Source organism: Eretmochelys imbricata, chromosome 2 (genome assembly GCF_965152235.1).
Source record: "Eretmochelys imbricata isolate rEreImb1 chromosome 2, rEreImb1.hap1, whole genome shotgun sequence".
NCBI classification, from domain to species: domain Eukaryota; kingdom Metazoa; phylum Chordata; order Testudines; family Cheloniidae; genus Eretmochelys; species Eretmochelys imbricata.
Window position 1 is genome coordinate 219,898,812 of NC_135573.1, and position 23,460 is coordinate 219,922,271.

Sequence of the window (23,460 nt, forward strand, 5' to 3'; positions counted from 1 at the left end):
AGTGGATTAATGGTGCTATTGGCCTTACCACCCCGCCTCTTAACCTCAGTCACCGTGGCTGCAGCTAGAGTTGATTCAGGCAGCTGGTGGTCCGAGGACTAGAGCTGGAGTGGGACTCTCAGCTGGGCCACTGCTCTGCTGTGTGACTGAGCAAGGCTATGTTCCTCAGATTCCCCAAGAGTAAAACGGGAATAATGAGGCATGTCCTTCTCTGTAAATAGCTTTGGGACCCAAAGGTGAAAACTCTTGGCACAGTTTAAGGCAGAAGAAATTTGGGAGGGTGGAAGTAAGGGAACTGGGAAAATGAGAGTATCACGTTTCTTTTGTCATTTAAACGATTTCAGATTGTAAAACATATTTTGCAGCAAAACCCTTAAATATCCCCTCCCCTCCACCCTGCAATCACATTTGGAATTGAAATCCTCTAGAAAATTCTACTCCCTGTTGTACTTTGCTGTTGCCTGCTTTTCTTTCTAAATAGCTGCACTGTCTGCCAACACTACAGGTAGGGGTCAGGGCTAGATGACTTGGGGCTAAGCAGTCTCCGCTCATTTATTCTGCTCATTTCAGTATATTAGTCTAAAGCTTTTGCACTTCAAAAACTAATACTATGTCACTGTAGGATACAGTTGCTATGTAACTGCACCTTCAGAGATTATTGCCATATTTGGTTTATTTCAGACAAATAATCCTTTATTCCTTATCTGATTCTATTAATTCCACATATCTGTTTCACAACTGTGATGTTATTCTGTAGAACTCCTTGGTTTTGAAAAGCTGAATGAGAAGATAATATAGCTATATATTATGTACATTTCACATTATAATGGGATCAAAGGATAGAGCTCTTACAAATAGAGCAGATAGCTTATGTGGTTTTGCTAGTGCAGCTTGGTGGAACTGAAATTTTATTTTTATGAAGGCCCTAGACTGCTGAATGCATTTGCAAACAAAGACTGATTGTTAACACGTAGAGGGTCACATACTTTTTGCTTCTGTAGATAGTTTGTACAACATGCTCAAAGGGCTAGACTGTGCCATGTCTGGTGAAGATGCTCTATGCTGATGGGAGAGAGCTCTCCCGTGGGCAAAATAACCATCTCCATGAGAGGCGGAAGCTCTCCTGCCAACATAGTGTCCACACCAGAGCTTAGGTCGGTGTAATTTACCTTGTTCGGGGTGTGGATTATTCACACACATTATTCCCTGGAGAAAACCTACTGACTGCTATACTTACTTACATGCCTCCAGCTTTCATCCAGACCACATGACACGATCCATTGTCTACAGCCAAGCTCTAAGATACAACTGCATTTGCTCCAGCCCCTCAGACAGAGAAACACCTACAAGTTCTCTATCAAGCATTCTTACAACTACAGTACCCACCTGTTGAAGTGAAGAAACAGATTGACAGAGCCAGAAAAGTACCCAGAAGTCACCTACTACAGGACAGGCCCAACAAAGAAAGTAACAGAATGCCACTAGCCGTCACCTTCAGCCCCCAGCTAAAACCTCTCCAGCGCATCGTCAAGGATCTACAACCTATCCTGAAGGACGATCCCGCACTCTTACAGATCTTGGGAGACAAGCCAGTCCTTGCTTACAGAAAGCTCCCCAACCTAAACCAAATACTCACTGTGATGAAGTGGGACTGTTATTGTTTTCTCTGAATATTGTGGGGGTGCCTCAGTTTCCCTTAAGCAGTTCTTAAGTATTTAGGTGGTGGGATAAGGGTGTATGATCGTTGCAGAGCCCTAGAGGGCAGGTGTGTGCAGGAGTCTGGACACAGAGAATGGCCAACACCCTGTTTCCTGGCAACTGATGGCCTGGCCCTTCCTCCCTGAAAGGTGATAGCTAAAGATTGAAGACAAAGTGATCAGGTGACCTCCTGGCCCAGAAAAGGGACAAAGCCCAGAGGAGGAGGGGCTGGAGAGAGTTTCAGTTTGGGGCTGGCTGGGGACGAGGAGTGAGTGCAGAGTGGTTGCCTGGCTCACTGCCCCACAAAATGGACCCAGCTGAGGGGTCCTATTCTCTTGTACCTACAAGCTCTGTTTTAGACCATGTTCCTGTCATCTAATAAACCTCTGTTTTACTGGCTGGCTAAGAGTCATGTCTGACTGCGAAGTTGGGGTGCAGGACCCTCTGGCTTCCCCAGGACCCTGCCTGGGCACACTCACTGTGGGAAGCGCACGGAGGGGCAGAGGATGCTGAATGGTCCGAGGTCAGACCCAGGAAGGTGGAAGCTGTGAGAGCTTTTTGCCCTGCAGACAGTCTTCTCCCAGAAAGGAGACTTCACCAGAGTCCTGACTGGCTTCGTAGGGAGCAGTTCTAGAGCATTGCCTGGGGACTCAGTGACACTCAACAGCAATCACACACCACACAACAAAAACACTAAACCAGCAACCTATCCTTGCAACAAAGCCCGTTGCCAACTGTATCCACATACCTATTCAAGGAACACCGTCATAGGACCTAATCACACCAGCCATACTATCAGAGGCTTGTTCACTTGCACATCTACCAATGGGATACATGTCATCGTGTACATTTGCCAAACCGGACAGTCTCTACGTAAAAGAATAAATGGACACAAATCAGACGTCAAGAATTATAACATTCAAAAACCAGTCGGAGAACACTTCAGCCTCCCTGGACACTCAGTTACAGACCTAAAAGTCGCAATTATTCAACAAAAAATGTCAAAAACAGATTCCAACGAGAAACTGCAGAACTGGAATTAATTTGCAAACTGGACACCATTAAATTAGGCTGGAATAAAGACTGGGAGTGGATGAGTCATTACACAAACTAAAAACTATTTCCTCATGCTAATTTCCCCCCTACTGTTACTCACACCTTCTTGTCAACTGTTTGAAATGGGCCATCCTGATTATCACTATAAAAGTTTTTTTTCTCCAGCTGATAATAGCCCACCTTAATTGATTAGTCTCATTAGAGTTGGTATGGCAACCCCCATTTTTTCATGTTCTCGGCATATATATCTTCCTACTGTATTTTCCACTGCATGCATCTGATAAAGTGGCTTTAGCCCACAAAAGCTTATGCTCAAATAAATGTGTTAATCTCTAAGGTGCCACACGTAATAGTTCTGTTCTACCCATTGTACGTGCAACATCAGTAGGAATTAAACTCAGGCCCTCTACTACCCCAACTTCCCTCAGAAAGCTAAAGGAGCTTCTTACCTAAAGTATGAAGAGAAATTATATAGTCTGGTTCATCTCATTCTAGCAGAGGTTAGTGATATTGTATCCTTACACATATCAGAAACAAGGACTGCAGGACGTAGCTGTTTGTAATATTAAGCGCAGCCTATTTAAAACTAACTTAGGGCAGTGAAAAAGAATAAGAAAGATGGTGGCAAAGGAAATGGATTGAAGGGGAAATAAAGGAAAGTGGGAGGAGAAAGCAATGAAAGGTGTAGAGAATAGCTATGTAGTCCTGGTCTACACTGGAAAATTAGGTCAGCATAACTACATAGCCCAGGGATGTTGAAAATCCACATCCCTGAGTGGCCTAGTTAAGCCAATGTAAGTCCTGAGTGGAAAGTGCTAGATTGACAGAAAAATTCTTCCAGCAACCTGGCTACCACCTCTTGGGGAGATGGATTATCTATGCTGATGGGAGAATCCTTCCCTCCTGTGAGTGTAGGTGGCATCTACACTGAAGCGCTGAGTGGCGCAGCTGTGCCGCTGTAGCATTTTCAGTGTAGGTAAACCCAAAGTGACTTGAGGAAGCAGGAAAGGAAACGAAACGAGATAAATACTAAAGGGCATATTTTCAAAGGCATTCAGGTGCCTAAAGATGCACATAGGCATCTAGTGAAATTTACAAAAGCACCTGCCTGCATTTTAGGCACCTGAATACCTTTGAACATCTGTCCCAAAATGACTAGAACCAAAGAGAACTGAAGCAGAGGGAAAGCAAGACAAGAAGAGGAAAAATGGCACCAAAGGAAGGCAGCAGGCCAGAAGATAGATGAGAGAAAAATTAAACCCTTTGTAATGTAGTTTAAAAGTATAGGACCAGATAGAGTCTGGCCCTTGTGTAGGTGTGCAAAGAAAGGGGAGAGTACAAGGAGCCTTCCTCCTCCACGTTTGGCTTGTATATAGGCCAACCACAATTGCAGTGAGCAAAGGAACTTCTACCTGTTGTCTCTGACAGATGACAGGGCAGAGCCCCACCGCAGATACACCAACTAGCAGAGGTGGTTTGTAGTTGTAGAATGGTACTATTTTTACACTTTCCAAAGGGGTGTAGTAGTGGATGCACTTCCCCTCGCCCACCTTGCTCTGGGAAGGTATTGTCAGCTGCCCTTAAAAAAGGCTCTGGGATCAGCAACAACAGAGCCCAAAATGTTGATCCAGGGGTCTCAAACACGCAGCCTTGGGGCTGCATGCGGGGCTATTTCCTGCAGCCCACTGGCTCCCCGTGGTCCGGCACACACCAGAGGCAGGGCAGGCTCCCTCCCTGCCCCCGTGCCACTCCGGGAAGAGGCCGGGACCTGGGGGGGCCCAGGAGTTTGTGTGTTGCCCTGGTCACTCCTCCAGGTACCTCCCCCGATGCTCCCATTGGCCACGGTTCCCTGTTCCTGGCCAATGGGAGCTGCAGGGGGGGCAGTTCCTGGAAGCACGGCCAGGCCAACACACAGACCCCTGTGCCCCCACTCCCCCAGGTTCTGGCCACTTCCTGGAGCAGTGTGGGGACACGGCAGGCAGGCAGAGAGCCTGCCGTGCCCCCGGTGCGCGCCAGGCCGGAGCCTGCCCCCCAAACCCTCTGCCACACCCCGCACCCCTTCTGCACCCCAACCTCATGCCCTGAGCCCCCTGCCGCATCCCGACCCCTCCTGAGAATGGGAGCAGGGAAAGGGTGGGAAGAAGTGGAGCCTCATGGAAACGGTGGAGGGGGGCAGGACCAGGGCAGCGGGGGGTAGGGTGCCAGTGATGCGGCCCTTGGGCCAATGTACTAATCCTCATGTGGCCCCCGTGGTCATTTGAGGTTGAGACCCCTGATCTAAGAGATGCATAAAGTGACACTTAGCTAAATAAGAGTGCTTTTGAAAGTTAGGATGGTCATACACTTTGGCTGACAAGGAAATAATTGTTTATAATATCAAATACTATTAATCAATATGGATAACTTTCCTTGTTTTCTTAACTGCTTGTGCAATTTTAAAGTGACATTTCTTATTGAGATCCTGTTTGCCTCCATGGCACATAAAGAATTATTCATATGAGTCAGCAGTAAAGACTATAAGATATCTATCAGAGAGTACTCCCTTGTAGTCACTTCCTTTAATGCATTATGCACATTAGAAGACCACTGACCAGTGTTATGGCACTTATGTTCTTTGGGTTAATACAGAAAATGGTAAGTTTGAACACAGTGAGGACACCATAATTTACAACACATGTTCTGTTTGTCTAGAGAGATCTGTATATGTGGACTGATTTTGAGCAAGCTTATGCACGGATTCTTTTAGCAAATATGGGTAGTGTTAATCCACACATAAGCCTGTGCTTAGTAACGCCACGCCTCATCCCGATTCTTCAATCTAGGATAGGTTTCCTGTTTTATTATCAGAAATAATACAGGTCAGAATAGTAATTGAGTCACATGCCTCAGTTTTTCCATTTGTAAAATAATACTTATTTGTAAAATAATACTTTCCTCCTTTGTAAAAGTGCTTTGTGATCTTCAGGTAGGGTTGCCAATTTAGGTTGGACGTATTCCTGGAGGTTTCATCACAGAACATAATCTTTAATGAAAGATTAATTTTTAATTCCTGGAGACTCTAAGGCAACCCTATCTACAGATGAAAAGCACCATATAAGAGCTAGGTATTTTTAGGGGCAAATCCAGTCCCCACCACTGTAGCCTCAGATATCCATCATCTCACCGACCCTATCCACCTTCTCCCCTATCCTGGAAATAGAATGGAGCAGTTCCATGCACAGTAAGAGATGTGCAAGGTGCGTCCTATATGGTGCAGAGACCTGCTCTGTTGAGGTTCCCTGTGTAGAAGTGCACAGTAAGTGAGTCGAGGTGGTGCAGGGGAGGGTTATTTTACAGCCTCCATGCTGTGGCTCCAAAACCATTCTTGTAGGCTTAGGAGGGAGGACATCTTCCCTTTCCCCTCAGACATGCACCCAGCTCCCTGTTCAGCTCCTCAGGTTTTTTTCCTGCCATTTTCCCTAAGAAGATACCCAGCAAACATGGGAAATGGGTTCCAAGATTTAACTGTAAGTGAGAACAAAATATTCAGCTGAAGCTGAAGGATCCAAATAGAATAATCTACGTATATATGGATAGCACTGATCCTTAAATACTCTGCATAGAGCAAATTTTTTTTTAAAACAAGCGACATATAATCAGTATGTCTAATTTTCAAGATTTTTTCATACATCTAGATCAGGCCAACCTGAGCCTGAGCCAGAATTTACCAAAGTACATTGCCAAAGAGCCACAGTAATATGTCAGCAGCCCCCTCTCAGCTCCCCCACCTCCTGCTCCCAGTGCCTCCCACCCACCGGCAGCCCCACCAATCAGTGCTGATCCCTCCCTCCCCATGCCTCCTGATTAGCTGTTTTGTGGCATGCAGGAGGCTCGGGGGGGGGGCAGGGTGAAAAAGCGAGGGCACGGCAGGCTCAGGGACGGGCAGGAAGGAGTGGGGTGGGGGCAGGGCCTGTGGCAGAGCCAGAGCCAGGGGTTGAGCAGTGAGTCCCCGGCACATTGGAAAGTTGGCGCCTGTAACTCCAGCCCTGGAGTTGGTGCCTATATAAGGAGCTGCATTTTAACTTCTGAAGAGCTGCATGTGGCTCCAGAGCCACAGGTTGGCCACCCCTGATCTATATATTGGACTTTAAAGTAGGAACCAACTTTGGACACCAACCTTTATATTAAATCTTTTAGTATTAATTTTCTTACTATTCTCCACATGTCACTTGCATTAATGAACTGAGAACCTCACTTTACTTTTAGCTAAATATGGATTATATATCAGTACAATAAAGTCAAATGTCAGTCCTAAATTCATGCTGAATATGTATGACTTTTCCTCTTGTATCCTCTTCCTTCCTTTATTTTCTTTGTTCTTAGTCTTCTGCAGTTTTAAATTTTATTTATATACTTATGGTGATATATTTGCCTTTCAAAGAACCATTTTTTTTAAAAGATATAGGGCCTTACCCTACTCTCCTTACTCAGGCCAAAGGTTCCATTAATCAAAGTAACCCATCCCAACAGCCATTGTTCTGGCCTACCTAGAAGTTGCTATTAAACTAAAATATCTGACAATAGGAGATTTATGCTACCTTACTTGCAATGTGGCAGACTCACTCCATGGGAGAAGAGTTGAGGAAGTGTTTTTCAAAAGAATTCTACTTGGAATTATTTTAAACATTAATACAGAGTATTTCATAATCTGAATTGAAATAACATTTGTTATTTCTGTACCACACCCTCCAAGTTTTACTTCCTCCTTAGTCCTTTACTATTTTGCATCACAGTGACCTTTCTTCTGGCAAAAGAGGGTTGTTGCCTTCAGAGTCCATGCACGTCATAAGACAGCGATTTCTCAAGAGTGAAGGAGACTCCTTTCACAGCTGAGTATTTATTTATTTAATTAATTTCCAGTCTTCCTACCAGGGTATGACTAATTACTTCTTCTTGGGGCTTGAACTCCAGGCTAGCTACTTATTTACAGTCACACCAAGTTAATTATTTATATCAAGTGTCAGTAGATGGTGGCCCGTCATAAAATTCTGAATGACAACGTCATAGCACTTATGGTTGAGAGTTCTCCTGAGAATACTTTCACTTTCTGGAGAACAAAAATGTACAGAAGGCAAATAGAAGGGGCCAAGAATACAACAGAACAAACACATGGTTTGTATTCTAAAAAGTGTCAGCAAATCATTTGTTTTGCAGTCATTGCCCAGCTATAGTTATGAGTATATATTAACCACTTTGAGCCAAATACTGCTCTCATTTATAGTGGTCACTTAATTGGTGTTACTGTGGATTTATACTGGTGTAGATGAAAGTTGGAGAACTGATGCTGGGCCCTACTCCAGTTGCTTTGTGCCACTTGGTACGAGGCAGATCAGTTAGAGTAGCCTGGAAGCTGCTCTAACTTATATTGGGAATCAAACCTATTCCCTCTCCTTTCCACTATTGGATTATAAAAATGCGACACTGACTTAAAAGCCATTTACAGCTTACCCTTTACAGTCTTGCAACAAGCAGTCTGATCAGATCAGAAAATCTGAGCAAGCATGTAACCCTTCTTATTTTTACTATACACATCACTTTGCATCATTTTCTTGTTTAATACTGTGAAGGGGCACTCACCTTGAGTGCCTTCTTGTAGCTGGGTGTGATATTGCCGTCCTTCTATTGCCCCTGGTATCTCCTGCAGGCTGTCAGCTGATCTTGGTGGGTCTTCAGTGGCTTGCCCCCTCAAGCCAAGTCACCAACTTCAAATGAACCCCTTTCATGGTATTAAAGAGTCCAATACAAAAAAAAAAAAAAAAGACTATCTGCCCTTGCTAGTGTGCCCTGGCCCTGAGCCCTTTAAATTCAGCCCAGTGTTCAAGCTCCCAAATAAGTTACATCCCCTTCTTGGGATTTATGCCACTTTACCAGTGGCTGGTAGGGAAATCCTTGATTCGATTAATTGCTGCTTCTTCCCTGGGCCTCTTCCTACCTAGCTACTTTAGCTTCACTCTTAGTTCAAGATTAAGGTTCTTAGCTCCTCTCTCTCCCAGCAAACCCACCAATGCAAAACCCAGCAAGAAAACTCCAAGTAGCCCTTAAGTGCCTTTGGCCAAAGAGAAGCACCCTCTGTTTATCTGGGCCAGCAGGGTTCTGATTGGCTGTTAGTAGCTCTTCTAGCCCTGGGAGGATCAGGTCTCTGGTTTCCAAAATGGCTGCTGCAGAGACTCCTTTCTTGGCAAGTTTTGAGGTACCACCTTTGCTGCTCTTTTCTTCTCAGCTGGCTGCTTCTTTGTATGTGGTGTAGTAGGGCTGCAGAGCCCCAGCAGGAAGTATCAAAGGCTGAGTACACCCTGTCACAAATATTTACAGGTATACTCAAACAACTTTATTTGATTGATATTGTTCTGCTTTGAACTCCAATTCAAACTGAGCCTTGGCTGCTTATTTCCTCCCAAAGAGAGACAATATCTGCATAAAAGTATAAGCCAACTGCTCTTGCAAGATAAGTTGTTTGAGGCCCATGAGGGAACTGAGAGGATGGGATTGGTTTAGCACTGCATGTGAATTTGGCAGAAGCTGGACAAAGATTTGTCCTTAATTCTGAACTAAGAGTGAAGCTAAAGGGGCCAGGTAGGAAGAGGCCCAGAGAAGAGGCAGCAATGCATTGAATCAAGCAGTATGTAGCTATTGTTTATAGGTCCCTGGCTTGGAACCCAGAGTAGGGGGTGGGCCTGGATTTCCTACCAGCCACTGGTAAAGTGGCATAAACCCCAAGAACGGGATATAGCTTATTTGGGAGCTTGAACACTGGAAGATAGCTAATGTAACGCCAATATTTAAGGACTCTAGAAGTGATCCTGGCAATTACAGACCAGTAAGTCTAACATCAGTACCGGGCAAATTAGTTGAAACAATAGTAAAGAATAAAATTCTCAGACACATAGAAGAACATAAATTGTCATGCAAAAGTCAACATGGCTTCTGTAAAGGGAGATCATGTTTTACTAATCTACTAGAGCTCTTTGAGGGGGTCAACAAACATGTGGACAAGGGGGATCCAGTGGACATAGTGTACTTAGATTTCCAGAAAGCCTTGGACAAGATCCTTCACCAAAGGCTCTTACGTAAATTAAGTTGTCATGGAATAAGAGGGAAGCTCCTTTCATGGACTGAGAACTGGTTAAAAGACAGGGAACAAAGGGTAGGAATAAATGGTAAATTTTCAGAATGGAGAGGGGTAACTAGTGGTGTTCCCCAAGGGCCAGTCCTAGGACCAATCCTATTCAACTTGTTCATAAATGATCTGGAGAAAGGGGTAAACAGTGAGGTGGCAAAGTTTGCAGATGATACTAAACTGCTCAAGATAGTTAAGACCAAAGCAGACTGTGAAGAACTTCAAAAAGATCTCACAAAACTAAGTGATTGGGCAACAAAATGGCAAATGAAATTTAATGTGGATAAATGTAAAGTAATGCACATTGGAAAAAATAACCCCAACTATACATACAATATGGTGGGTGCTAATTTAGCTACAACTAATCAGGAGAAATATCTTGGAGTCATTGTGGATAGTTCTCTGAAGATGTCCATACAGTGTGCACCGGCAGTCAAAAAAGCAAATGGGATGTTAGGAATCGTTAAAAAAGGGATAGAGAATAAGATGGATAATATCTTATTGCCCTTATATAAATCCATGGTACGCCCATGTCAGGGTTCCTTCCCCACTCGGAACTCTAGGGTACAGATGTGGGGACCCACATGAAAGAACCCCTAAGCTTATTCTTACCAGCTTAGGTGAAAAACTTCCCCAAGGTACAAACTTTGCCTTGTCCTTGAACAATATACTGCCACCACCAAGCATTTTAACAAAGAACAGGGAAAGAGACCACTTGGAGACGTCTTCCCCAAAAATATCGCCCCCCCACAAGCCCTACACACCCCCTTTCCTGGGGAGGCTTGAGGAAAAATATCCTAACCAATTTGTTACAAAATCATCGAAGACCCAAACCCCTGGATCTTGGAACAATGGAAAAATCAGTCAGGTTCTTAAAAGAAGGATTTTATTAAAAAAACAAAACAAAAAGAAAGGTAAAAATCATCTCTGTAAAATCAGGATGGAAAATACTTTACAGGGTATTCAGATTCAAAACACAGAGGATCCCCTTCTGGGCAAAACCTTAAAGTTACAGAAAACAGGAATAAACCTCCCTCTTAACACAGAAAATTCACATAAAACAAAAGAAACTAATCCGCCTTGCCTGGCTTACCTATACTGGTTGCAATATTGGAGACTTGGATTAGGATGGGTTGGAGAAGATGGATTTCTGTCTGGCCTCTCTCAGTCCCAAGAGAGAACAACCACGTAAACAAAGAGCACAAACACAACCCTTCCCCTCCCCAAGATTTGAAAGTATCTGTCTCCTTATTTCAGAGTAGCAGCCATGTTTGTCGGTATCCGCAAAAAGAAAAGGAGTACTTGTGGCACCTTAGAGACTAACCAATTTATTAGAGCATAAGCTTTTGTGGGCTACAGCCCACTTCATCGGATGCATAGAATGGAACATATAAAGTTGAAGTTACCATACAAACTGTGAGAGGCTAATTAGTTAAGATGAGCTTATATCAGCAGAAGAAAAGAAACTTTTGTAGTGATAATCAAGATGGCCCATTTAGACAGTTGACAAGAAGGTGTGAGGATACTTAACTTAAGGAAATAGATTCAGTATGTGTAATGACCCAACCACTCCCAGGCTCTATTCAAACCCAAGTTAAGGGTATCTAGTTTGCATATTAATTCAAGCTCAGCAGTTTCTCATTGGAGTCTGTTTCTGAAGCTTTTCTGTTGCAAAATTGTCACCCTTAAATCTTTTACTGAGTGGCCAGAGTCGCTGAAGTGTTCTTCTACCAGTTTTTGAATGTTATGATTCCTGATGTCAGATTTGTGTCCATTTATTCTTTTGCGTAGAGACTGTCTGTCTGGTTTGGCCAATGTACATGGCAGAGGGACATTGCTGGCACATGATGACATATATCACATTGGTAGATGTGCAGGTGAACAAGCCCCTGATGGCGTGGCTAATGTGATTAGGTCCTGTCAAGGTTCCTTCCCCACTCTGAACTCTAGGGTACAGATGTGGGGACCTGCATGAAAACCTCCTAAGCTTATTTCTACCAGCTTAGGTTAAAACTTCCCCAAGGTACAAACTATTTTACCTTTTGCCCTTGGACTTTATTGCTGCCACCACCAAGCGTCTAACAAATATATAATAGGGAAAGAGCCCACTTGGAAACATCTTTCCCCCCAAAATCCTCCCCAAACCCTACACCCCCTTTCCTGGGGAAGGCTTGATAAAAATCCTTACCAATTTTCATAGGTGAACGCAGACCCAAACCCTTGGATCTTAAGAACAATAAAAAGCAATCAGGTTCTTAAAAGAAGAATTTTAATTGAAGAAAAAAAGTAAAAGAATCACCTCTGTAAAATCAGGATGATAAATACCTTACAGGGTAATCAGATTCAAAACCTAGAAAATCCCTCTAGGCAAAACCTTAAGTTACAAAAAGACACAAAAACAGGAATATACATTCCATTCAGCACTGCTTATTTTATCAGCCATTTAAACAAAACAGAATCTAACGCATATCTAGCTAGATTACTTACTAAGTTCTAAGACTCCATTCCTTTTCTGTTCCCAGCAAAAGCATCACACAGACAGAGAGAACCTTTGTTTCTCCCCCCTCCAGCTTTGAAAGTATCTTGTCTCCTCATTAGTCATTTTGGTCAGGTGCCAGCGAGGTTATCCTAGCTTCTTAACCCTTTACAGGTGAAAGGGTTTTTCCTCTGGCCAGGAGGGATTTTAAAGGTGTTTACCCTTCTCTTTATATTTATGACAGGTCCTATGATGGTGTCACTTGAATAAATATGTGAGCACAGTTGGCAACGGGCTTTGTTGCAAGGATAGGTTCCTGGGTTAGTGTTTTTGTTGTGTGGTTGCTGGTGAGTATTTGCTTCAGGTTGAGGGGCTGTCTGTAAGTGAGGACTGGTTTGTCTCTCAAGATCTGTGAGAGTGAGGGATCGTTTTTCAGGATAGGTTGTAAATCTTTGATGATGCACTGGAGAGGTTTTAGTTGGGGGCTGAAGGTGACACCCAGTGGTGTTCTGTTATTTTCTTTGTTGGGCCTGTCCTGTAGTAGGTGACTTCTGGGTACTTTTCTGGCTCTGTCAATCTGTTTTTTTCACTTTAGCAGGTGGGTATTGTAGCTTTAAGAATGTTTGATAGAGATCTTATAGGTGTTTGTCTCCCTCAGACAGGTGCCAGCTAGGTTAGCTGAGCTTCTTAACCCTTTACAGATAATAGGATGTTGCCTCTGGCCAGGAGGGATTTTATAGCTCTGTATACAGAAAGGTGGTTACCTTTCCCTTTATATTTAAGACATAGGGTGAAACACTGGCTGTGATTTCTTCCTGGAGCTCTAGGAGAAAACAGAGTTAATAAGACACATGCATCTCTAAATATACTACTAACTGTATAAAGACTAACAGTATTTCTCGCATCTTAAGGACTATTTGGACCAGATGATTCTGGGAAACTTTCACGGGAGAGTGCATCAGCCACTTTGTTAGAAGTTCCTGAGATGTGTTGTATGTCGAAATCAAAATCTTGGAGAGCTAAACTCCACCGAATAAGTTTTTTGTTATTTCCCGTGGCGGTATGAAGCCACCGTAGCGCAGCCTGGTCGGTTTGCAGGTGGAAACACCGTCACCAAATGTATGGGCGTAGCTTTTCCAGAGCGTAGACAATGGCGTAACATTCCTTTTCATTGATTGACCAGTGGCTTTCCCTCTCAGACATCTTCTTGCTGAGAAACATGACAGGATGGAGCTCTTGATTCGGTCCTTCCTGCATTAAGACTGCTTCCACACCACGCTCGGACGCACCTGTGGTTACTAGGAACGGTTTGTCAAAGTCTGAGGCTCTTAGTACAGGGTCAGACATGAGTGTCGCTTTAAGCTGGTTAAAGGCCTTCTGACGCTCTTTGGTCCACTGAACGGCATTTGGCTGTTTCTTTTTGGTTAGGTCTGTCAGTGGGGTGGCAATTTGGCTGTATTGTGGTACAAATTGCCTGTAATATCCGGCCAAGCCTAAGAAGGATTGGACCTGTTTCTTTGACTTTGGGACAGGTCACTTTTGGATAACATCCACTTTGGCCTGTAGGGGGTTGATAGTTCCTTGACCCACCTGGTGTCCAAGGTAAGTCACTCTGTTTAGGCTTATTTGACACTTCTTAGTCTTAACAGTTAGTCCTGCCTCCCTTATGCGCTCAAAGACTTTTTGTAGATGATCCAGGTGTTCTGCCCAGGAATCCGAAAATATGGCTACATCGTCAAGGTAGGCAACTGCATATTCTCCCAATCCCACTAAGAGACCATCTACAAGTTTTTGGAAGGTGGCGGATGCATTCCGCAGCCCGAAAGGGAGTACATTAAATTCATACAGCCCGACATGTGTGATGAAGGCTGATCTTTCTTTGGCAGATTCATCTAGCGGTACCTGCCAGTACCCCTTGGTTAAGTCCAAGGTAGAGATGAACTGGGCCCGTCCCAGTTACTCCAATAGTTCATCTGTGCGTGGCATTGAATAGTTGTCTGGGCGAGTTACAGCATTTAGCTTATGGTAGTCCATGCAAAAACGTATCTCCTCATCTGGTTTGGGAACTAGAACCACTGGAGATGTCCATGCACTGCGGGAGGGGCAGATTACACCCATCTGTAGCATATCCTGGATCTCCTGTTCTATAGCAGTTTTAGCTTGAGGAGATACCCTGTAAGGTTGGGCTCTAATTGGGTGAGCATTATCTGTGTCAATGGTGTGGTATGCCTGTTCAGTCAGTCCTGGGGTGGCTGAGAACGTCGGCACGTAGCTAGTGCACAGCACCTGGATCTGCTGTTTCTGCATACGCCCAAGGGTCATGGAGAGGTTCACCTCTTCCACTCCACCAGCACTTTTTCCTTCATAGTAGACACCTTCAGGCCACTCAGCATCATCTCCTCCCTGGGCTGTAAACTGACAAACTTTTAATTCTCTGGAATAAAAGGGCTTTAGAGAATTAATATGGTACACCTTAGGCTTTCGGTTGGAGGTGGGGAATGCTATGAGATAATTAACAGTTCCTAGGCACTCCTGGACCGTGAATGGCCCTTCCCACGACGCTTCCATTTTATGGGCCTGGAGCGCCTTTAAGACCATGACCTGGTCCCCTACTTTGAAGGAACGCTCTCTGGCATGTTTATCATACCAGGCTTTTTGCTCTCTTTGAGCATCCTGTAGGTTTTGTTTAGCAAGGGCTAGAGAGGTTCAGACGGTGTTGTGTAGATTGGTTACAAAGTCCAGAATGTTAGTTCCTGGAGAAGGTGTAAACCCCTCCCATTGCTGCTTCACCAACTGTAATGGCCCCTTAACCTCATGGCCATATACTAGTTCAAATGGGGAAAACCCTAAACTGGGATGTGGTACAGCTCTGTAGGCAAAGAGCAACTGCTGCAACACTAGGTCTCAATCATTGGGGTGCTCATTTACGAGTTTACATATCATGGCCCCCAAAGTTCCATTAAACTTCTCCACCATGCCATTTGTTTGATGATGGTAAAGGGTGGCAACCAAGTGATTTACCCAATGAGCTTCCCAAAGGCTTTCCATAGTTCCTGCCAGGAAATTAGTTCTTGTATCTGTAAGGATGTTGGAGGGCCAACCTACCCTGGCAAAAATGTCTGTTAGTGCCTGGCACACACTTTTAGCCCTGGTGTTGCTTAGAGCTACTGCTTCTGGCCATTGGGTGGCAAAATCCATGAAAGTCAGTATGTACTGCTTTCCTCTGGGTGTCTTTTTCGGAAAAGGACCCAGAATATCCACAGCTACTTGCTGAAATGGAACCTCAATGATGGGGAGTGGCTGGAGACGGGCTTTGACCTGGTCTTGGGGTTTTCCCGCTCTTTGGCATACCTCACAAGATCGGACATAGGCAGAAACATCCTTGCCCATTCCCTCCCACTGGAATGAACTCCCCAAATGGTCTTTGGTCCTGTTCACCCCAGCCTGGCCACTAGGATGATTGTAGGCTAAGCTCAAGAGCTTTTCCCAGTACTTAGTTGGAACTACCAACTGTCTCTGAGGATGCCAGTTTTCCCGGTACCCACCAGAAAGAGTTTCCTTGTATAAAAGTCCTCTTTCTACAACAAACCCAGGATCGATTAGAAGAGTTGAGAGGCTGTGGGTTGCTCCATTCCTCCGTCCAAGCTCTCTGGAGGCTTTCATCTACTTCCTGTTTGGCCTGGAACTGTTCCCTTGATGCTGGAGACATCAGTTCCTCACTGGATTGTGGACCTGGGCCTGGTCCCTCTGGAAGTGATGCAGGTGATGGGGCTGTTTCCGTTGATGGTGAACCGCTCTCTACTGGTGCACTATGGAGTATTTCAGGCTTTGGTTGAGCCTCTTTTGTAGGGTCATCTGCTGCTTCTTCTGTGCAGGCTCGGTGGTGCCCTCTGGTGTTGGAGCTGTAGACGGGGTTGTAAGCGCTGGACTCAGTGCTGGCAATGGTTCTGGTGCTGGTTGCTTCACCAGTTTCGGTTCGGGGACTGGCTTTGGCTGGGTCTCTGGGACTGGATCCACTACGGCCGTTGCAGTCGTTGGCAGGGGATCTGGTTCCACCACCTCCATCTGGGTCTCTGGTAACACAGACGGGGCCCTGGTGGAAGGCTCAGGAACAGGGATAGGTGTGAAAGCTTGCTTAGTCTGGCTGCAGATGACCGTTCCCACCCTCTTGGCCAGCTTTACCTGATTGGTCAGGTCTTCCCCCAGCAGCATGGGAATGGGATAATCATCATAGACTGCAAAAGTCCACATTCCTGACTAGCCCTTGTACTGGACAGGCAACTTGGCTGTAGGCAAATCAAAAGAGTTGGACTTGAAGGGTTGAATTGTCACTTGGACCTCTGGGTTGATTAAGTTGGGGTCCACTAAGGATTGATGGATAGCTGACACCTGCGTTCCAATGTCCCTCCACGCTATAACCTTCTTCCCGCCCACACTCAGTTTCCCTTCGCTGTAAGGGTGTCTGGGAGGCATCTGGGCCTGAGGACCTTTGGTGTGACCCTGGTGCAATGAACTGTAATCTGTTGGGGTTCTTGGGGCAGTTCACATGCCCCAGCTCATTACATTTAAAACATCGCCCAGTTGACTGGTCACTGGGGCACGGTGGGTTGCTGGAGAATGGTGTGGTGGGACGATAAGGTGCCTGGGGTTTTCCTTGGGATGTAGGTGGGGCCTTGGGTTGCCCCCAGTGATAGTTTTGTTTCGGGTTGCCCCTTCTGTTATTCGCTCCAACTGCTACTAGTTTTTTCCTTTTCTGCCACCTCCACCCATTTGACTCCAATCTCCCCCGCCTCGATTACAGTTTTGGGCTTCCCATCTAGGATGTACCTTTCTATTTCCTCAGGAACACCCTCTAAGAACTGCTCCATTTGCATTAGGAAGGGCAACTCTTCTGGAGATTTAACACTTGCTCCTGATATCCAGGCATCCCAATGTTTCACAATGTGGTAGGCATGTCAGGTAAATGACATGTCTGGTTTCTACCTTAGGGCTCTGAACCGTTGACGGGAATGCTCGGGTGTTAGCCCCATTCTGACTCTCGCCTGGGTTTTAAAAAGTTCATAACTGTTCATGTGTTCCTCAGGCATTTCAGCTGCCACCTCTGCTAAGGGTCCACTGAGCTGTGGCCTCAGCTCTACCATGTACTGGTCTGTAGAGATGCTGTACCTAAGGCAGGCCCTTTCAAAGTTTTCTAAGAAGGCCTCGGTATCATCGCCTGCCTTGTAGGTGGGGAACTTTCTGGGATGGGAAGCAGTACTTGGAGAAGGATTTCTAGGGTTGGTTGGTATATTCTGCTGAGCCCTTGCCTTCTCCATCTCCAGTGCATGCTTCCTCTCTTTTTCTTTCTTCTCCATAGCTCTCTTGTGGGCAGCTTCCTCTGCCTCCATTCTGGCTTTTTCTGCCTCCATAGCTCTCTAGTGGGCAGCTTCCTCTGCCTCCACTCTGGCTTTTTCTGCCTCCATCTCCAAGCGCCTTAAGGCCATCTGTCTATCATGTTCTTTTTGTTTCTCTTCAGCTTTGAATCTGGCCAGCTCTAGTTTATTAGCTGCTTCACTGATAGTCATTTTCCTGCTTTCTTGTGCTTAACTCTAGCTATACCCAAGAGTTGGGAGGGGAACTTGTGAATTTTCCTAAAGGAGGTTAACTATCCTGCCTTTAGGTCGAGGAAACTCCAGCTCAAAAAAGAAAAATCCCTCTGTAAAAAACTATCACCTCTGTCTCCAGGCAGATAGACAGAAAACCCTCTAGCTGCTCTCAGCTTAAAAAAAAAAACGCTCTTCAGGTCTGTGCTTTTGATTCAAAATAATCTCTAGCTCAAAATGATCCCACCGCTCTGCCACCATGTCAGGGTTCCTTCCCCACTCGGAACTCGAGGATACAGATGTGGGGACCCACATGAAAGAACCCTTAAGCTTATTCTTACCAGCTTAGGTGAAAAACTTCCTCAAGGTACAGACTTTGCCTTGTTCTTGAACAATATACTGCCACCACCAAGCATTTTAACAAAGAACAGGGAAAGAGACCACTTGGAGACATCTTCCCCAAAAATATTCCCCCCCCCACAAGCCCTACACACCCCCTTTCCTGGGGAGGCTTGAGAATAATATCCTAACCAATTTGTTACAAAATCATCGAAGACCCAAACCCCTGGATCTTGGAACAATGGAAAAATCAGTCAGGTTCTTAAAAGAAGGATTTTATTAAAAAACAAAACAAAAAGAAAGGTAAAAATCATCTCTGTAAAATCAGGATGGAAAATACTTTACAGGGTATTCAGATTCAAAACACAGAGGATCCCCCTCTGGGCAAAACCTTAAAGTTACCGAAAACAGGAATAAACCTCCCTCTTAACACAGGGAAAATACACATAAAACAAAAGATAAACTAATCCGCCTTGCCTGGCTTACCTATACTGGTTGCAATATTGGAGACTTGGATTAGGATGGGTTGGAGAAGATGGATTTCTGTCTGGCCTCTCTCAGTCCCAAGAGAGAACAACCATGTAAACAAAGAGCACAAACACAACCCTTCCCCTCTCTCCTCCCCAAGGTTTGAAAGTATCTGTCTCCTTATTGGTCCTTTGGGTCAGGTGCCAGCCAACTTAGCTGAGCTTCTTAACCCTTTACAGGTAACAGGATGTTGCCTCTGGCCAGTAGGGATTTTATAGCACTGTATACAGAAGGTGGTTACCCTTCCCTTTATATTTATGACAGACCACATTTTGAATACTGCATACAGATGTGGTCCCTCATCTCAAAGATATACTGGCTTTAGAGAAGGTTCAGAAAAGGGCAACTAAAATGATTAGGGGTTTGGAATGGGTCCCATATGAGGAGAGATTAAAGAGGCTAGGACTTTTCAGCTTGGAAAAGAGGAGACTGAAGGGGGATATGATAGAGATATATAAAATCATGAGTGGTGTGGAGAAAGTGAATAAGGAAAAGTTATTTACTTGTTCCCATAATATAAGAACTAGGGGCCACCAAATGAAATTAATGATCAGTAGGTTTAAAACAAATAAAAGGAAGTTCTTCACACAACACACAGTCAACCTGTGGACCTCTTTGCCTGAGGAGGTTGTGAAGGCTAGGACTATAACAGGGTTTAAAAGAGAACTGGATAAATTCATGGAAGTTAAGTCCATTAATGGCTACTAGCCAGGATGGGTAAGGAACGGTGTCCCTAGCCTCTGTTTGTTAGAGGGTGGAGATGGATGGTAGGAGAGAGATCACTTGATCATTACCTGTTAGGTTCATGCCCTCTGGGGCACCTGACATTGGCACTGTTGGTAGACAGGATACTGGGCTGGATGGACCTTTGGTCTGACCCAATATGGCCATTCTTATGTTCTTATTTGTCACAGTCAAGAACTACAAAAAATATACAGCGAATGGAGTGATACAGGTGTTCAAACAGTAACTGGAGTCAGAGTTTCTCAAGTTCACACAGATAAATTGCCATTATTTTAACAGCTCACAAAAAGGGGGTGGCTGTGCTCATTGCCCTGTTTAAGTACAGTTTGAACTACTCTAGTTAAAGCTCTAACAATACTTCTGTTAAAGCCTTGCACTAATGCTTCTATAGTTTGGCACTTTTATTTCTGTGTTTTCTGGTAATTTATTCCTTTTTAGGGAAAAAGATCTTTGGACTGAAATTTCTTATGCTTGCTTTCATTCCAAAAAGTTTAAATGTTACAGAAGGTTTACAAATTACCGGCGTGTGGTAAAACTGTTCTTTACACAGAGTGCAATGTCAGCCCAGGCTCAGCCTCAGGCTTGAGTCCAACCCCCACTTCCATCTACACACATCTCTCAGACTTCGGTCCTAGGATGCTGTGGGGCTGAAGGGTCTGCTCCCGTGTCAAGCCATGACCCAAGGTTTGAGCCCTATTGCTTTGCAGTATAGATACAGCCCTGCCTGACTTATGTCCTGGGAGTCCATCAAAAGTATTCCGCAATCACATGGGCCAACATCCTTTGTCCTCTCTATCCCATCAATCTCCAATCTACTCAATTGAAAATGGAATCCATCTCCCTTTGCATACATCAGCAGCTCAGTGAGTCAGTATTAAACTTTCCATTGTCTTCTGACCACCGAGCTGCAAACACACTATCAAAGAGCCTTCTGTGTTTGTAATGGAGAACAAACAGAACAAGCCTTTTGCAAAGTGCACTGCTTCATGATTGTGGGAGTACAGCCAGATTTTAGTGAATCTCTGTAGCAAGGCCAGCAAAACTGTGGACTTTAGCAAAAGTACTAGGACTGACCATATTTACCAGCAGATAATTTGCAAAGCTACCAGCTTTTCCACTTTCTGGACTAGTGAGTGGTGCAGAGAGTGGATTAAAAGACTGAAGAGCAAGTAGCAGAAGATGAGGGATCAGAACCACATCTTGAGCAACCCACTGACCTCATGCCCATTTTATAAGGAGTTTTACTGGATGCTGTGCACTCTCCAGCACGGAGTCCACCATGGTGCACGATGACCTGGTCAGCTGAGACGGTGCCCTGCTGGCCCCTGAATCCATCATGGGCACTGGTGGGAACCAGGCGCTGAGTAAGGACATGAAGTGACTCTGTTTCTAAAACCAGTCCAAGAGCATATGTAATCAGGGTCTGAATGAACTTGTATTTATATGAACACATCTACTCAGCTCAGCAGATAGAGTGGTGTTGCTCAAAGTAAACAGCTTTGGCTGGTGTTGGGTTACAAATCACTTTAGTACTGAATGCAGGGGTAGTGAAATGCTGTTATCAATATTGTTGTCATTATTGTATGAATAAAGGAGCAGAATTGTGCTTAACCTGTCCCAAACGAGGGGGTCACCCTCAGCTGAAAGAACCTAGGTAAGCCAGGGGCTCGAATGCCAGACGCCTGTGAAAGTAAGAGGGGTGGGGACAGTTGTCCCAGCAAGCAGGTGTGGCCTCTCCCTAAGGGTCCCCAGTCTGGTTTAGCCTGTTCCTCCCTACTGCTTAAAGATAGAGCTAAATAGGCTTCATTAGGAGCCTTTTTGTTATGTTAAGTACTCAATGAGAGCTGAAATCAGTTGTGGTGGGGCAGTGTTTCTGCCCAGCCTGCTGAGAGCAAAAAATCACTAAGAGACTGACCTACAGAAGTCACAGCGGAGAGGCAGGTGGCAGCAGGAGGTGACTGATGGGCGGCTAGCGGAAGCAACCAGCGAAAGTGGTAAGTAGTCGGGAGGCAGCAAGGAGCAGTGCCTGGCAGGGTGGCCAGGCAGTGAGGAGCAGTGACTGGCAGGTCGGCCAGCCAGAGCAAGTGCTCAGATGGCGGAGCAAGCCAGGTGTCTTCTTCCCTGGGTGGGAGGTGAACTCACAGATGTGCTTCTGAAACCTGGGTCTTCACTGACCCAGGACAAACACTGTGAGAGGGCTATGGTGAGGGAGCAGAGAGGGGCACAGAAAAGGAACTTTTGGCTGTAGAACTTAAGAACATGAAGCAGAAGACTCTGCCCCATGCACTCTGGGGTGAGCGTCCTGCTCACACGTTTATGAATCCTGCTTGCGGCATTTTCCCTAATTAATGTTGTGTGACTTCTCTCCTTTCATTCAAAGTTTCTTTTCTACACTCAGACTCTGTGCTTGCGAGTGGGGAAGTATTGCCTCTAGGGTGACCAGATGTCCTGTTTTTAAAGGGACAGTCCCGTTTTTTGAGACTTTTTCTTATAGAGGCGCCTATTACCCCCCCACCCCCGTCCCGTTTTTTCAGTTGCTATCTGGTAACCCTAATTGCCTCTCAGAGGTGCCCAGGGGTGGTGTGTAATTTTCCCAGGTTACTGGGTGGTGGCTTGAGCTGGTTCTGTGTTGTATTGTTGAAAAGGAACCCCTAGATATTGAACCCGGCCCTGGTTGCTGCCGGCTCTCACCTGGCAGAAGAGTTACATCTGGAAAAGAATCAGCTGCAAATTCTGGATCTGTACTTGGAAGAGCTGTTTGTTTCGTCCCCCGAGGATTGCCCCTCTGCCAAGTCTACAGCAAAGACAGAGAAGACAGAAGCCGTCCCTGAGCTCGGTATGTTTCTGACTCCAGTTTAAAGCTTATTACTACAGTAATAGGAGGGATTTCCACTCTAAGAACCAATGCAAAATTTATGAGAAGCCCCAGCTAGGAGCATGTATCTGCTAATGGTGGATTGTATGCAAGCACCTTAGCATTCCCCCATACCCACGTCACCATGTGGAGTTCAAAATAGAAACTGGGAAATGCAAACAGTAGAGAACAGCTTTAAAGAGTGTTTTAACTGGAAAGGCACAGATTTTTTGCTAGGGTCACTGCTGTTTTCCTTAAAGTAATAATGGCTTTAAGTTTACTGCTCAGTAATCACTCAACAGTTTAGAGAGCTGCCTGGAAGCAGTGGACATTTCTGTTAGAGGTAGTCCAGGCAGTCTGATTGACCAAATCATTTCTTCCAAGTACGACTGAGGGGTCGGTTTTTTTCAGAAATGTGTCGGAGCAGGGAGAAGGAAGGCTGTGGAGTTCAGTGTGTTTGCATGCAGCCATAACAAGGTAAGCTATGTGTAAAATAACCCAGCATCCTGTTAATTCCCACATGGATTCTGATCCAGTGCCTTGTAGTGAAAGCTGCAAACTTCCTGAAGCAAGAACTCCAGATAGTCACTTTTCAGGGAAGGGCATATATTTAAGGGCCACCTCCATAACTAACTAGTTCACTCCACTCATAGATGTGCTGCTCAGTCATGATATGTTCAAATGCTTTGGCTGCATACACTGCAGGTGTCCCACCAGCAGCTTGGAATAACATCTCTTTATTCCTGGGGTGCCTTATTGACAAGTATATCCTCCAAAATGCAAAAGGCCTGAAATGACAGAAAAAAACCTTTTGTAGAAGGCCACTTGTCCCACTGCAAACAGCTTGTAATTTTAAACTTACCATTGCCTCTGTACTTTTTCTATAACTGCAATTAACCATTCTGTATCTGGGGAGATTCTGTGAACTAAAGCATCCTTTCTTTTCACAATATATTGTGCTTCAGTTTTGAAATATAACATTTTAGATCCTTGAAATTCCACAAGAATGAATTTTGTGCTCTTCCAC